This window comes from Copadichromis virginalis, linkage group LG12, assembly GCF_057382275.1.
Source record: "Copadichromis virginalis isolate Kocher_CV1m ecotype Utaka linkage group LG12, C_Virginalis_male_GT1.1, whole genome shotgun sequence".
Classification (NCBI taxonomy): Eukaryota; Metazoa; Chordata; class Actinopteri; order Cichliformes; family Cichlidae; genus Copadichromis; species Copadichromis virginalis.
Genome location: NC_140629.1, coordinates 29,371,686 through 29,387,185, shown reverse-complemented (window position 1 = coordinate 29,387,185; position 15,500 = coordinate 29,371,686). Strand labels below are relative to the sequence as shown.

Sequence of the window (15,500 nt, the reverse complement as noted above, 5' to 3'; positions counted from 1 at the left end):
AGTGCATTTGGTTATTAGGTTTATAGGATTATTGAATTATGGTTAAGGGTTGGTAGAATTTTTTTTAAAACATTATCTGCCAATTAAATCTGCCACCCTTCTCCAAATCTGTGCCCCTACCTGGCCCCCCCAACAAAAATTTTCTAGACACGCCACTGGCGCTAGTTAATTTGGATTGGTTGTTCTTTTTTTTTTCTTTTCTTTTTTTTTAAGAGGACAAGAGAGATGAGGCCTATCGCAATAGTTTAACTTTTCTATCGAGGAAAAGTTATTTCGCAATACATATCGTTATCATTCTATCGCCCAGCTCTAGTTCCATAGTGTATAGATTTCTTTCACAGATTTCTTTCACGGCAGATATTCCCAGTTTCAGACAGATAAGAGACAAACCAAGCCTCAGGGTCCCAAACTAGTGTACTCCTGGTGCAGATCCAAACCCCGGATAAATAGAAGGATTGCATCAGGACGGACATCCAGTATAAAATCTGTGCCAAATCAAACATGCGGATCTGCTGTGGCGGCCCTTTGGGAAATATTGAATAAATACAACTTTTATTTACAATGGAAAATAAAGAGAAGAACAGTGAAGCAAATGCTGAGCAGTGCAACAACTTTATCTGGCGGACAGAAGAGTACCATTTATGCCTAAAACCCCCCGAGGCTCCCACCGGAAACAGGGACATTTAGTCTTGTATTCATTTAATTTAGCACTAGTCCTAATCATGTGGCACAAACCAAACATCTGTGCTTTGGTGCTACTGCGGAGTTCGTAATAGTTTAGTTTTTCTGTTTATACATTTGTAAAACCACGATCATGGCATCAGTTCGCTAGTAACAAATAATAATAATAATAACCAAAAGAGCAGCTGACAAACACGTGTCATTGGGGAAAATGTGTATTCCAGACAGATTGGCAAGTAGTTTCTGGATATATTGGCTATAAAATATAATAGGAATGGAGGCATACAATGCTGCAAAGAAAGAAAAAAAATAACTTGTTACATATTTGGTTACAGACAGATTTCTGTGGTCGTCATTACAAATCATTACAAATAATTACAATGGATGAACTTGCAGGAGTTATTTTGCGGTTTTGAGTTAGATTTTTCCGATATTTGGGATGTGTATAAACATATCTCAGCAATCACACAGCAAAAAACACGAATACTTAAATAATCCTATTTTACCTCAGACACACAGCTAGATGCTTCTCCGGGTAGGTTAAGTCTCTAAAATTATTTCTCTGCCTCCTTAGATATGGTCCCAACTCTGCCAGCACAAAGATCAAACACGACACTGACATCCTGAAATATGTATATCAAGGAGGTGAAGCTGTATTACGGACACGTAATACAGCTTCACCTCCTTGATCAAACCATTAAATTTTCCCTGCAGCTTTCTTTTTAGAATCAGAAAAACCTAGAATCTTTGTTTTCTCCTTTTTTCGTTAGCAAAATCAGAACCGGCTCAGTTTGTTTTTTGTGGGCGGCAAGGTTTGCATCTCGAAATTCTGAATTTCATGTTGTTTTTACACAAGGTGTTTGCCGTTTAATGGTAAATGGCTGGGCACTCAGACTGAAGTATTGGAAATTTTAAAATGAATATAGAGGTTTTAAAGATGTTAACAAAAGCTGCGAACATTAAGGGTATTTGTAGAGCGCTTTACTTAGTCCACTTACTTACCCCAAAAGCGCTTTACACATTCAGTCATCCACCCATTCACACACTGGTGATGGCAAGCTACGTTGTAGCCACAGCTGCACTGGGGCGCACTGACAGAGGCGAGGCTGCCGGACACTGGCGCCACCAGTAGGCAATGGGGGTGAAGTGTCTTGCCCAAGGACACAACGACCAGGACTGTCCGAGCCGGGAACCGGCAACCTTCAGATTACAAGGCGAACTCCCAACTCTTGAGCCACGATCGTTTAACAGCCTTAAGGGACAACTTTTACTCTGTAGTTGGCAACTATTCGTAGACAAGTTAGTGCCCAGCCTACGGGCAACTGAGGTAATATGATAGCAGCCAAAGCAATCACAAAGAAGACCAATTTTTCCTTCGAAAAGCCAGCAAAAACTCAACGATTGTTTGGGGAATGCACATCTTTTCCTAGCAACTGGAGATTGACTGGGGGGTTGCCAACTGGTTTCTGAGCCTATATATCCGTGAGCTTAATGTTCGCAGCTTTTGTTAACATCTTTAAAACCTCTATATTCATTTTAAAATTTCCAATACTTCAGTCTGAGGGGGGTTAACTAAAACCAGATGGGCCACTGGGCTTTTAAAGCACTGATGGAAGTCCTGGTTCTACAAAAGCAGACATAGCTCTTGTATAAATTACAGTTCAAGAAACCCAAAGAGTTAACAACACTCAAAGTCAGAGTAAAAAGTTGGTCAAGAGAATGAGGATATTACTGGCTATTGCTTTAACTTTTAATGAAAGTCTCTCCAGGAAGAAATTTTGAAGTGTTGCACTCTGTTGTTCATATTGTTGTGCGCAGGATAAAGTACAATGCCTGGCTGCTAATTCACTCTTCACAGCTGGCCAAACATAGCGTGAAGTGGGTGAGAATGTGAAATCACAGAAATCGAACACTGACAGGGCCTTATCTGACACTGGAAAGGTGTGGAAATTTCTGAAGCTATCTGACCAAATGACAAGCAGTTTGAAACGAGTGCAAAGCTTGCTCAATGCCCTAAGGATACTCTAAAATGGACAGCAGTGCAGATTCACGCAGTAACTTGGATGTTAGGGGTTTTTTTTTTTGGGGGGGGGGGGGTTAGGGGCATACACTGATAAATTTGGCTGTCGAATGCTCCAGGATATTTGCAGCTGTAAAAGAAATTATGTCACACAGGATTCACGAACAGACTGTAAACTTATCTTCTGGGTTACCAGCACTGAATGAATAAGACTATCATAGTTGTGATTTTCAACATCCCATCTCATTCATGTGATTTCATTTAAAAAGAAAGAAAATGAAGAGGGCACTTTTATTTAAAGTACTGAAGGCACTTACATTTCAAGTCCTCACACTTCAATTTCAGTGACAAATGTTTGGGTTTTTTTTTTTTAAACAGGAAACAAATTAAACAGGCAGCAGCCTAGTCAGACCATGTTCTGTTTGCAACGCTGCTGCCCCCATTGATGTCACCTGGGGAGGACTACAAATTGGTTTTCACCTGAACAATACGCTTGGGTCCATTTGATGTGTTAACCTTCATTTGTACCAGGAAATGTAATTGGAAAACAAATTTGAAAATGCAACTGTGAATAATTTACACTAAAACTGGCAAAGTGTTTCAACTTGGGCTGCTGAGACACACGTCTCTCATGGAGTCCTTTAGTGATGCAGGCAGGCAAGGTGTTCAAATAGTGCACGACTTCAGTTTTTCTATTTCTATATGATGAGCTCTGCATTATTAAGTGATAAGAACAAGAAATCTGATGTCCTGTAATCATTATGATGCTATACTTTGAGATACAATAAATAAAATAAGTTTTTGTGCAAAGTATCGTATCGGATCAGTATCGTCGATACCACACTGAATATTACTTGGTATCGGATCGGAAATGAAATCAGTGGTATCGCACATCACTACTATTCAGACACTAGCCAACCGAGCAGACTATGTGACCAAAGCTTCTGCCGCCCTTGCACTGAACATGAACCCTCTTTCAAAGTCAGTTTGATCTCTTCTTTTTGGCATTTTGAAAAAATCTAATCACTTGGGCCTGCTCATCACTTTCAAACATGTCTCAGAACATGTCTTGAGTTTTCCATGCAGAGCGCTGTGGCTTGGATCACCTGTAACTATTGTGTTTCTTTACTTATTTGTCACATATCACAATTTTTTTAAAATATCCATTTGATCAGTAAGAAGTCTACAGCACAGCACAGATCCTTAGAAATCATTCCTCGCAAGTTTCAAAGAAATTGAAAAAGAAAGCAAAAGGTAGTTAACGGTGTCTCACCTCTACTGAAGGTTTTTGCCCAAATTCAACAGATTTGAACCATACTCACAGCAGTATTTAATGACTATTCCTCATTTCAAATATGTTAGTTACAAGAAGATATTTTTTTCAATTAGTGTTGCATTTGAAATAACAATAACAGATAAAAGAGCCACTTTACTTAACATAAAATAATATTAAAAGTGTTTTGGGGATCATTAGAATCTATGGAGCTTGGAAGTTAGTCAGGAGATTAGATAATTTAAAGGATTTATAGTATTAATAACCCACATTGTAATAAAGGATTTCATTGGTGTTAAAGCTGGATTTGAAATGCCCGACAGCAATATAATTAGTTATAAATCTTAGAGACCCAAGTGTGCATTTAAATGAATGAATTACCTCCACTGCCCACATCGACTATGTGGTCTTTTTGTCAGCTGCCTTTATTTTCTTCATCTGTTCGGTGTAGTGGAGGCGTGTAATAGTAGGTGTGAGCCGTCCACCACCATTTGGTGTTCAGCAGAGAGAGCACAGGCAAGGACAACAATATCACTCTTCACCTCAAAGATATTTTTCCAACAAAACCGACCACACAAGAATTCTTTTCAGTGTGGACATTTTCAAATCTTAAATTGCTCGAAAACTAGTAAACTAGAGAAAATGTAAACTCTGTATGAATGCCTGCAATACTGTGTGCAGGCATGACACTACACTGGCTATAAAATTTTAAATGTGCAGTGAGCCTTGTACTCTGAACTATATAACCTTAAGGTATTAAGCACCCAACTCATGAACAGTTCACATTTTCTAACAAAACATTCTTGTCAGGGCAAAGTGACCTTTCCTTCTATACTGTATACAGTTTCCATTTCTCTCCTGCACCAAAAGAAAGAAAAAATAAAAGGTAAAGGGGACGCTGAGACGAGAAATAAAGCTGTGATTTTTGTGACTTCAGTTTCTCAGTGCAGACTACTCCTCATCTGAACAACTTGACACTTTATCACACCCTTCTGCTGGTCTTTCTAGCTCATCACAAATAAAGATCATTTCTTTGTTCACTCTCACTGAAAAATGTGCGATGTGGTTCTGGCAGCTTCTGATGGATAGGTCTTTGAAAACACTGACTTTTTTTTGTCTTATAGCCAGCAAATTCAAAGTCAACTCACTTCTGAGCAGCATAAGGCAGTTCTCCAATTAAAAGGCCTCAATTTTTGTTATACACATCAAACGCACATCAAAAAAGTAAAGAAAAAGTTTAAAGACGTTTAATAACGAGAGTTGTAGAGACTATCCCAATTGTCCTAAGGCTTCTTTAGTTATACTATTGTATCTCTCCATTGTCAAAGATCTGTAACAATTAAATGGGATGAAAAAGCAATTATATACAAGGAATGTACAAAGAAAAACATCAGTAACCTATAATTTCTAATTTATCATTTCCAAAGTGAGTTATTTTCTTTACCTTATTGTGCAGTTATCAAAGCCCAGCAGTGTAGCTAATAGGGTCGCATACTGTTAAATGCACATAGATCTTAGAATGCACAAGTGATGAGCTCCTCCACAGGTGTGCACATATTTTTCTTCAAAAACACAACACACTCCCAGCGCTTTCCTCCTCTGTTTCCAACTTGCACATTTAGTCTTTTTTCCTCCCCTGCCCCTTTCCTCTCTCAACCAGCTGTGCAGATAAACAACCAAGCACTCAAGTGGAGAAAAGAAACATCCCCAATGACAGCTCAGGGTAAGAGCTCTTCTAATTACACTACAAAACACTGCCTAAGCATCTTCTGTCTTACCGTCATCCTTCTCTCTGTTCTGCTCCTCCTAACTCTGCTTCTTTGGCACTCAAGTCTCCTCTTCTTGCTTCTCTTGAATTTTAACCAGCACGACAAAGAACTAAAGAAACATTTTTCCTCATTTGCTTTGCATTTGCTAATGTGAAACACAGACTGAAACTGGTCTATATTGAGTCTCTTCTCCCATCACCATCTGTCTTCTCCTTTTCTAAAATTCTGCCTTTTTTTTTTTTTCTTGTCATCTGCTGCCTTTCCTCTTATTACATTTTTTTCCCGTTTGCTATCACTCGCTTATCTGCACCATCTTCTTCTGCCTGGTAATAACAGTCGTCCTCTTTTCCACCGCCTCAGATTTTCTACTCATATCACAACAACTAGGCAAGGAGGTTGATACAATATTTAGCATAATTTCAAATAGTGTCCTTGATTGAGGCTTTTAGTGCCGATGCATATCAACATTTCCATGTCATGGATGAGTTAATCCAATATCTGATTGTTTTTTTTCCCGTACATTTTATCAGAAAGCTAACAACAGAAATATGTAAAAGCAACCACTTGAAAAACACCAACGACTTAACTTGTAACGACAAATGGGGTCTTTCCAGCTCCGTATTTTTATCCTTAGACTCTATTAAAGTATTTGCATAATTAGTTCAACCACTGTCTAAAATGAGCTGTTTCAGTACTCTTCCCTATTCCCTAAAACCAGCGTAGAAAAAAACCCCTCTGCAGTCTCCAACCCTGCATTTAGAGCAGTTTGAAGCTCAAGCTTTAGGCTTATAGGAATTACTTGTACATATGCTGATGTGTGAAACTTTGGCCAGGTTTAATAGGAACATCCACCACTGTAACAGAAATGGGCAAAAGCACATGTTATATTACTCCAAACCCATCACCAATATGGCAATCGTGGCTCAAAGAGTTGGCAGTTTGTCTTGTAATTGGAAGGTTGCCGGTTCGAGCCCCAGCTCGGACAGTCTCGGTCGTTGTGTCCTTGGGCAAGACGCTTCACCTGTTTCCTACTGGTGGTGGTCAGAGGGCCTGGTGGCGCCAGTGTTGGGCAGCCTCGCCTCTGTCAGTTCTTAAAGCTGAGTACTACCTAGCGCCAGAAAAAAGACTATTGGAGAGCCTGCTTTTTCTTTTCATGCTCCATTTTTGTGGAACAACGTCCCTCACGATATTAGGCAGGCATGCTCTGTGGAGGTTTTTAAAACTATGTTGAAGACCCACTTGTTCACCCTATCCTACATGTCTTAATTCTACGCCTTCTATGCCTAGTTTTTAAATTCTTATTGTTTATAACTTGTATTGTGTTTTTAAGTTGTATTGCTATATAACTTCTATAATCCAGTGAGACAGCCGTTTCGCCGGCTTCAGCCTGAGCTGCATGGTTCCAGCTCGTCTTCAGTTAACCTAACATATTCCATAAGGTCAGCCCAGCTAATTGCGGGAGACATGAGGGGTGAAACCAAATATCTCATTAGGACTCATCAGACCAAAGCACAGATTTGCACAGGTCTAATACCCATTTCTTGTGTTTCTTGGTCCAAGCAAAAGTCTTCTGCTTGTTAGTGGTGGTTTCTTAGCAGCTATTTGACCACAAGGGCCTGATTTGCACAGTGGATGTAGAGATGTGTCTGCTACTGGAATTCTGTGTGGCCTTTATCTGGGTTCTAAAAACAGTGATGAGCAGTTATACTGGTAGCATTCCAGCCTCTCTTTACACCAACACCTGTTCCTACACATATCCTATATATACTAAAATCCACTGTGGCCACAACATTTTCCTGATGTGAAGTACAAAAAACTGTAACACTTATCATTATTATTATCATTACTTTCAGCATCAGTTAGAGGTGGGGATCACCAGACACACAACAATACAATAATATCATTCACGATACATATTATTGCATTTTTCTTTTGCAATTTATCACCTTTTTTCAAAGGTAATTATGCCCTCGAAGTTCAACTTTGTCAATCTGTGTTAACTATTAAGTATTTAAGTTTATTTAATGAAATACTGATATTTGGATTCCCTGAAATGATACAATATCACATCCTGAGATAATAATAAATCCGCATGAGACCCAGCCCAATTATTCATGTCCTCTATAGTGGTCATTTGTTTTTGGTCTATATCTTTGGTCTGACTTATTTGAGCCACCCTAAAGATAAACCAAAATCAAAGATACCACCTCCTCCTCCTCCCTGCTGCCCCCTCCCAACCTCCCTCGGTTCTCGGGAGAATATCACAATACTATGTTGTATTGATTTTTTTTCCCTCCACCTCTAGCATTGGTTCCCTCAACTTAAAAATATCGGTCCCTTCTGCTCAAAAGGTAGTCTGTGTGGATCTAGACTGGGGAACTGAGGTGTTGAGACCTGTTGCGATGATGGACTAATACAAACATGAAAACAGTGCTTGTTCCATTTTTTTAATCATTTTTTGTTTTTTTATTTAGTCATTGTTTATTGAAAATAATCTAATCAAGCAACTTATAGTGAATCACAGCTGGTACATTTTGCTGTTGACTAATGCTTCCAAACGTTAAATTCTCTCACCAGTATATATAAAAAAAAGTAATGCTAGTTATCATTTTGAAGGACTGAGACCATTTAAATCTCAATTTCCAAATGAGACCCTGTCCAGTTTAAACGGTTAGCAAAGGCTCGCGCTAAACTCGGATTTCAAAATGCTAACAGAGGCCGGGAGCTTCGTCTCTGTCGGCAGCGATTAGCTTTAGCTGCTAACGCTGCTGATGTTTAGAAAGAGCAGCAGGACTCTGATTACACATGCTTCCAAGAACATTACAACTAAACTGATATATTAAAACATTTTAGAGATGATAGTAAATCATGACAGATTTCCCCTGACTATATTAAACTTTCTCTGACTATATTTGTGGACATCTGTTACAGATGAACATCTGCTGTTGCCAGCAGCTCATAAACTAAAGAATCAATACAACATGTAGATCAGGTATGATGATTATTTAATACAAACCTACAATAACTAAATAGTTCTAAAGTTACAGGTTATATACTATGGAAGACTGCAAGTTAGTTACTGTATTTAATACTTTAGAAATTCCTGGGAGAGTTAAAGCCATTACTGGAATTTTTGCCATTAAATTTTTAATTTTAGTGGCGTTCTGTTCTTCAAATTCCCAACAGTACATGTCAGGGGTGAAAAACTGTTTTATTTTAGAACATAGGATAGTGGATAAGGAGCTGCCAGACAAAATGAAATGAACAAGAGAACACAGGAGGTTTATGAATGTAGTGAGAAAGGACATGCAGTCGGTTGAAGTGACAGAAGATGCAAGGGACAGGGTGAGATAGAGGAAGAAAATCTGCTATGACAATCCCTAAACAAACAGCCAAAGGAAGAAGAAATAGTAAAATCCATCCATTTCTTCCGCTTATTCAAGTCAGGATCATGGGGGTGCTGGAGCCTATACTAGTTGCCATATGGTGAGAAGAAGATTGCCAGTCTTTCACACGGCTAACACAGAGAGACAGATAACCATTCACATTCATATGTATGGGCAATTTAGAACTAATTAACCTAACCCCACTAATGGCATGTCTTTAACCCAGTACCTTCTTGCCGTGAGGCAACAGTGCTAGTAGTAAGTTTAAAATTTGCATTCCTAACTCTGAGCTCCAGTAGCGGACTCAGTGACTGAAACTGAACAGCCTCTTGTTTGTCTTCAACTTGCCATAAATTAGTGATATAGTTTAATAAATTGGGACTGGTGGCTATGTGTGTTACGTCTTTGCATAAAGCTGTTGAACCAACCTCTTCTCTGTAATGTTGAGTACTTAATAAAGTGCACAATGATGAGCGGCTGCAGTAAAAGACAAAAACAAAAAAAAACAAAAAACAAAACCTAATCCAACACATCTTGTCTTCTGCCAAGGTTTCCATCAGTGAAACGAATGAGTTACAGCAGGAGACACAGCAGTTTGTATCAGTATTAGAGAGACTCTGGTCTTGGTAGTGCTGATAGTGCTTTATTCAGCAACACAGACAAAAGTAAAGCATTCACTTTATTTGCTTTGGCAGTCTTTCTATAATTCTCATCTTGGCACTCCTCATTCCCTGCAAAAGCTCACTCTTTCACCCTCAAGAAAAAAAAAGACAGCCTTTGTGTGGATATTTGTTGTTGCTTTTCTGAAGTTAAAATCACTTTTAAGCCTATAGAAGGGAGAAAGCCCATTTCCTCTGGTCTTTCCCTTTCAGCTCCTCTCTCCTGACAAATCATTCATCTCTTTCCATTTGTTTGTTCAATTATTTTGTTCATTTTTTCATATCACCTGATTCTCTCGTTATTGCGTTTTATCTCTTTCTGCCGCTCACGTTACCCAACTCTCATTGTGCCTGACGCTGGTTATTTCTCCTCCAGGACCCAATCTAGCTGTGATGGATCCACTCATCTCTTCTGCATTAGACTGCCAGGGGAACAAACCATAGTATTAACAACAGCAATAAAACTGATGACGGTAATAAAAGAACCACACCAGCATTATCTGCGCCGTTGATACAAGTAATGGTGAGCAAGTTATCATGAATGGATCTCACTTTCTGACTCTCCCACTCCACACACATATATAATTCAAGCATGCACACTGCCAAGAAAGTAAAATCTATTTAACGGGCAATTTATGTGATAATCAGGCCATAACTTTCTAATTTATAAAGTTCCCTTCTGGAGACTACCAATCAAATCATCTTCAATCATTGTGGCTCTCCAAAATTAGCAAGATTCCAAGGATTGCTCTGTTCCTTACCAAGAGCTCACAAAAAGAATTGGATACAAGAACTGCTATTGAAATGTGGTCTAATTCTCTTGTTTCAGCACATTTAACTCATCCTGCCTTAATCAATAAAGTCCAAGTGGCAGTCAGGGTTAGGTCATCATCAATTTGTCTGACTGACAAATGAATCCAACAACTATTGACAGTAACAACAAAGGTCTTAGAACAAGTTACTGCAAACTGTAGATTTATGGTAATGAAGAAGAAACTGAAAAAGCTTCTCGGATGAGAGGTGAAACGTCTTCAAGCAACTTAAAGAAGTCCAGACGCTTTTCTTTCCAAGCTCCTTTGACTACGATGACCTGGATGACTGAGAACCTTCACAGACATGTATGGTAATGCTTTCATATAAGAGCCAAGACAAACAATATGTAAGCCAAACCCAGAAAGTCTCAAGTGATATTGTAAAAAATTGTCCCAGGAATACAATAAAAATGAATTAAATTGCAAAATGCAGTAAGTATAAAAATACAAAAACTACTTTCAGATTAAAACAAAAAACAAAAAACAGGTGGATCAACTGGTTTAAAGACAGTAGTCCTGACTAGTTTAGATATCCCAACAAATTATCGAAATTTGGTAATATGGTTGGAAAAAACCAAGAAGAAAATAACAGAAATAGCAATATATTAACCCTCTGGGGTCCAGGGCATAATTGGCCCTTTTTGACTACTTTTGATTTTACCTCTATATTTCACCTTTAAAAACCATTTATCTTGCCTTGTTTCATATCATTCTTTTCAACACAACCTAACATGTCTAAATTTACATTTTTTTATCTTGACATATTGTATTAACACAATTGTTCTAAATTCAGACAAAAAAAACAAAATCTGAGTAGAAAAAAATGATAATTTTTACTATAACAACCACAAACATGCTTAACGAATCATTTTCATAACTTGAAATGCAATTTAAAAAAATTATGCACACGTTTTGCAAACACCTACAGTGGGGCAAAAAAGTATTTAGTCAGCCACCGATTGTGCAAGTTCCCCCACCTAAAATGATGACAGAGGTCAGTAATTTGCACCAGAGGTACACTTCAACTGTGAGAGACAGAATGTGAAAAAAAAAATCCATGAATCCACATGGTAGGATTTGTAAAGAATGTATTCGTAAATCAGGGTGGAAAATAAGTATTTGGTCAATAACAAAAATACAACTCAATACTTTGTAACATAACCTTTGTTGGCAATAACAGAGGTCAAACGTTTACTATAGGTCTTTACCAGGTTTGCACACACAGTAGCTGGTATTTTGGCCCATTCCTCCATGCAGATCTTCTCGAGAGCAGTGATGTTTTGGGGCTGTCGCCGAGCAACACGGACTTTCAACTCCCGCCACAGATTTTCTATGGGGTTGAGGTCTGGAGACTGGCTAGGCCACTCCAGGACTTTCAAATGCTTCTTACGGAGCCACTCCTTTGTTGCCCGGGCGGTGTGTTTTGGATCATTGTCATGTTGGAAGACCCAGCCTCGTTTCATCTTCAAAGTTCTCACTGATGGAAGGAGGTTTTGGCTCAAAATCTCACGATACATGGCCCCATTCATTCTGTCCTTAACACGGATCAGTCGTCCTGTCCCCTTGGCAGAAAAACAGCCCCATAGCATGATGTTTCCACCCCCATGCTTCACAGTAGGCATGGTGTTCTTGGGATGCAACTCAGTATTCTTCTTCCTCCAAACACGACGAGTTGAGTTTATACCAAAAAGTTCTACTTTGGTTTCATCTGACCACATGACATTCTCCCAATCCTCTGCTGTATCATCCATGTGCTCTCTGGCAAACTTCAGACGGGCCTGGACATGCACTGGCTTCAGCAGCGGAACACGTCTGGCACTGCGGGATTTGATTCCCTGCCGTTGTAGTGTGTTACTGATGGTGACCTTTGTTACTTTGGTCCCAGCTCTCTGCAGGTCATTCACCAGGTCCCCCCGTATGGTTCTGGGATCTTTGCTCACCGTTCTCATGATCATTTTGACCCCACGGGATGAGATCTTGCGTGGAGCCCCAGATCGAGGGAGATTATCAGTGGTCTTGTATGTCTTCCATTTTCCGATGATTGCTCCCACAGTTGATTTTTTCACACCAAGCTGCTTGCCTATTGTAGATTCACTCTTCCCAGTCTGGTGCAGGTCTACAATACTTTTCCTGGTGTCCTTCGAAAGCTCTTTGGTCTTGGCCATGGCGGAGTTTGGAGTCTGACTGTTTGAGGCTGTGGACAGGTGTCTTTTATACAGATGATGAGTTCAAACAGGTGCCATTCATACAGGTAACGAGTGGGGGACAGAAAAGCTTCTTACAGAAGACGTTACAGGTCTGTGAGAGCCAGAGATTTTCCTTGTTTGAGGTGACCAAATACTTATTTTCCACCCTCTTTACTACCTCAATTCTCAAAAGTTCTTGAAAAACTGTTTAAAAACAGACTGGAAAAATTTATAGATAAACATAAACTACTCACTGAGAGTCAGTACGGATTCAGATCAAGCAGATCAACATCATCGGCACTATTAGATTCAATAGAATACATCACAAATTCCATAGACAAAAAGCAATATGTGGCTGGGTTATTCATAGACTTGACAAAGGCATTTGACACTATAGATCATGATATATTAATAAGAAAACTGGAACGTTATGGTGTCAGAGGGGTAGTTTTAGATTGGGTCCGGAGTTATTTAAGTGACAGAAAGCAGTTTGTGAAAATAAATGGTGGTTGCTCCTTATGTATGGACATTGCTTGTGGTGTACCCCAAGGGTCAGTTTTGGGTCCAAAATTCTTCAACTTGTACATTAACGACATCTGTAAAGTGTCCAAAGTATTAAAAATGGTTCTCTTTGCTGACGATACAAACATTTTTTGCTCTGGTGATGATCTGCAGAATTTATTGGAGGATATGACTAATGAAATAAGTAAAGTGAAGTTCTGGCTTGATAAAAACAAATTATCATTAAATTTGAATAAATCTAAACTGATGTTATTTGGAAATAGTTTAAATACAAATGCAAAGATTCAAATAAATGGTGTTGATATTGAAAGAGTCAGTGAAAATAAATTTCTGGGGGTAATAATAGATGAAAAACTTAACTGGAGAGCTCACGTAAGATATATTCATTCCAAAGTATCACGAAGCATTGCAGTACTAAACAAGGCAAAACAGGTATTCGACAGAACATCACTTCATATTCTCTACTGTTCACTGGTTTCACCATACTTAAGCTATTGTGCAGAGGTCTGGGGCAATAACTATAAAACCACATTACATTCACTTTTTACTCTTCAAAAAAAAGCAATTCGAATCATCCACAATGCAGGTTATAGGGAACATACAAACTCACTATTTTTGCAGTCTGAAATATTGAAAATTGACGATATAGTGAAATTCCAAACAGCACAAATTCTATTCAAAGCAAAAAATAAAGAACTGCCAGGTAATATTCAGAGTATGTTTTTGTTGAAAGAAGGAAGTTATAATTTAAGGGGTTTTTGTAACTTCAAAACAATGAAGGTACGTACTACAAGAAAAGGCTTTTGTGTTTCTGTTCATGGAGTGAAACTATGGAACAAACTGAATATGGAATTAAAGCAATGTCCAAACATAAAACTGTTCAAAAAGAGTTATAAAAATATGATCTTCTCGATCTATAAAGAAAAGGAAAATATTTAAATTAAGTGAATGTCTCTATTTAAAAACAAACAAACAAACAAAAAATTCATGATGTGATATTATAGTATATAGTATATCAGAAATCTGTTCACTATTTTTATTACAAATTATATCAGTAAGGAAGCTGACTAAATATTCACTGATAATTTATGGCAAAGGGGTGGGATTAAATAAGTGTATACTTCTTCCCACTCCCTTTCAACATGTAAATTAATCAGAATGTTTTTTTGTATGTAATTTGTATAGTATTTTTTTTCTCTCTTATTTCTTTTCTAAATGTACTTGTATATTGTTCACATGTTGAAATAAATTACCAATCAATCAATCAATAAATTCTTTACAAATCCTACCATGTGAATTCATGGATTTTTTTTTCACATTCTGTCTCTCACAGTTGAAGTGTACCTCTGGTGCAAATTACTGACCTCTGTCATCATTTTAAGTGGGGGAACTTGCACAATCGGTGGCTGACTAAATACTTTTTTGCCCCACTGTATTTACCTAAAAATTCAGCCAATGCCTGCGTTTTTTATATAACCATTTAAAACTATTTACAGAACAATCAGGTGTTCTGCATCAAATAAGAAGTCACACAAATTATTTGTGCCACTCCAAAAAATAGTTTCTGTTCACTGTGAGATAAAGGAGAACACCACAGGCCTAAACCCTGCAGGTCTGACAGCAGGTGATGTATCACTCCTGTCTTCCACCTGGAGACAACATTTACATTGCAATCTGACTTCGGTGGAGTTTTTGCAGCAGCTGTGAAATTCACTTGTATAACTGACACAAATCAAAATAACGACTACAATACACACTAACTACACAAGACAACACACTAACTATAGACTGTCTGTGAAGGTTCTCAGTCATCCAGGTCATCGTAGTCAAAGGAGCTTGCAAAGAAAAGTGTCCGAGAAGCTACTTCAGAACTGAAGAAGCTTCTCGGATGAGAGGTGAAACGTCTTCAAGCAACTTAAAGAAGTCCAGACTCTTTTCTTTACAAGCTCCTCTACCTATAGACTCCAAACACGCTAAACGTCACAAATCTCTCACGTCTCAAAACTCGCTGTCCCTCTTTCTTTCGCTTGCTCGCTTTCTCTCGGCACCGTCACTCCTAAAATTTCTCCCTCTAACTAAACAACAAAATGCCAGATGTTGCCATATAATTTTTTGATTGGTCAACATGGTACATTTTTCCACCAATAGGGAAGGGGTATTTTTTCTTTAAAGATGCACCACAATAACTTTGG

At 38.4% G+C, this 15,500-nt stretch overlaps 1 protein-coding gene across 10 annotated transcripts in view; it reads right to left on the bottom strand.

Moving 5' to 3' along the window:
* gpat2 (glycerol-3-phosphate acyltransferase 2, mitochondrial) overlaps positions 1-15,500 on the bottom strand; it is a 182,260-nt gene that overhangs the window by 68,110 nt on the left and 98,650 nt on the right. The window contains exon 2 of one of the 10 annotated variants that reach the window (XM_085475890.1): positions 10,129-10,210. The exons of 8 other annotated variants lie outside the window; for them this stretch is intronic. The gene's annotated coding sequence lies outside the window, so the exon portion shown is untranslated. One more of the 10 variants, XM_085475892.1, reaches the window with a different exon arrangement.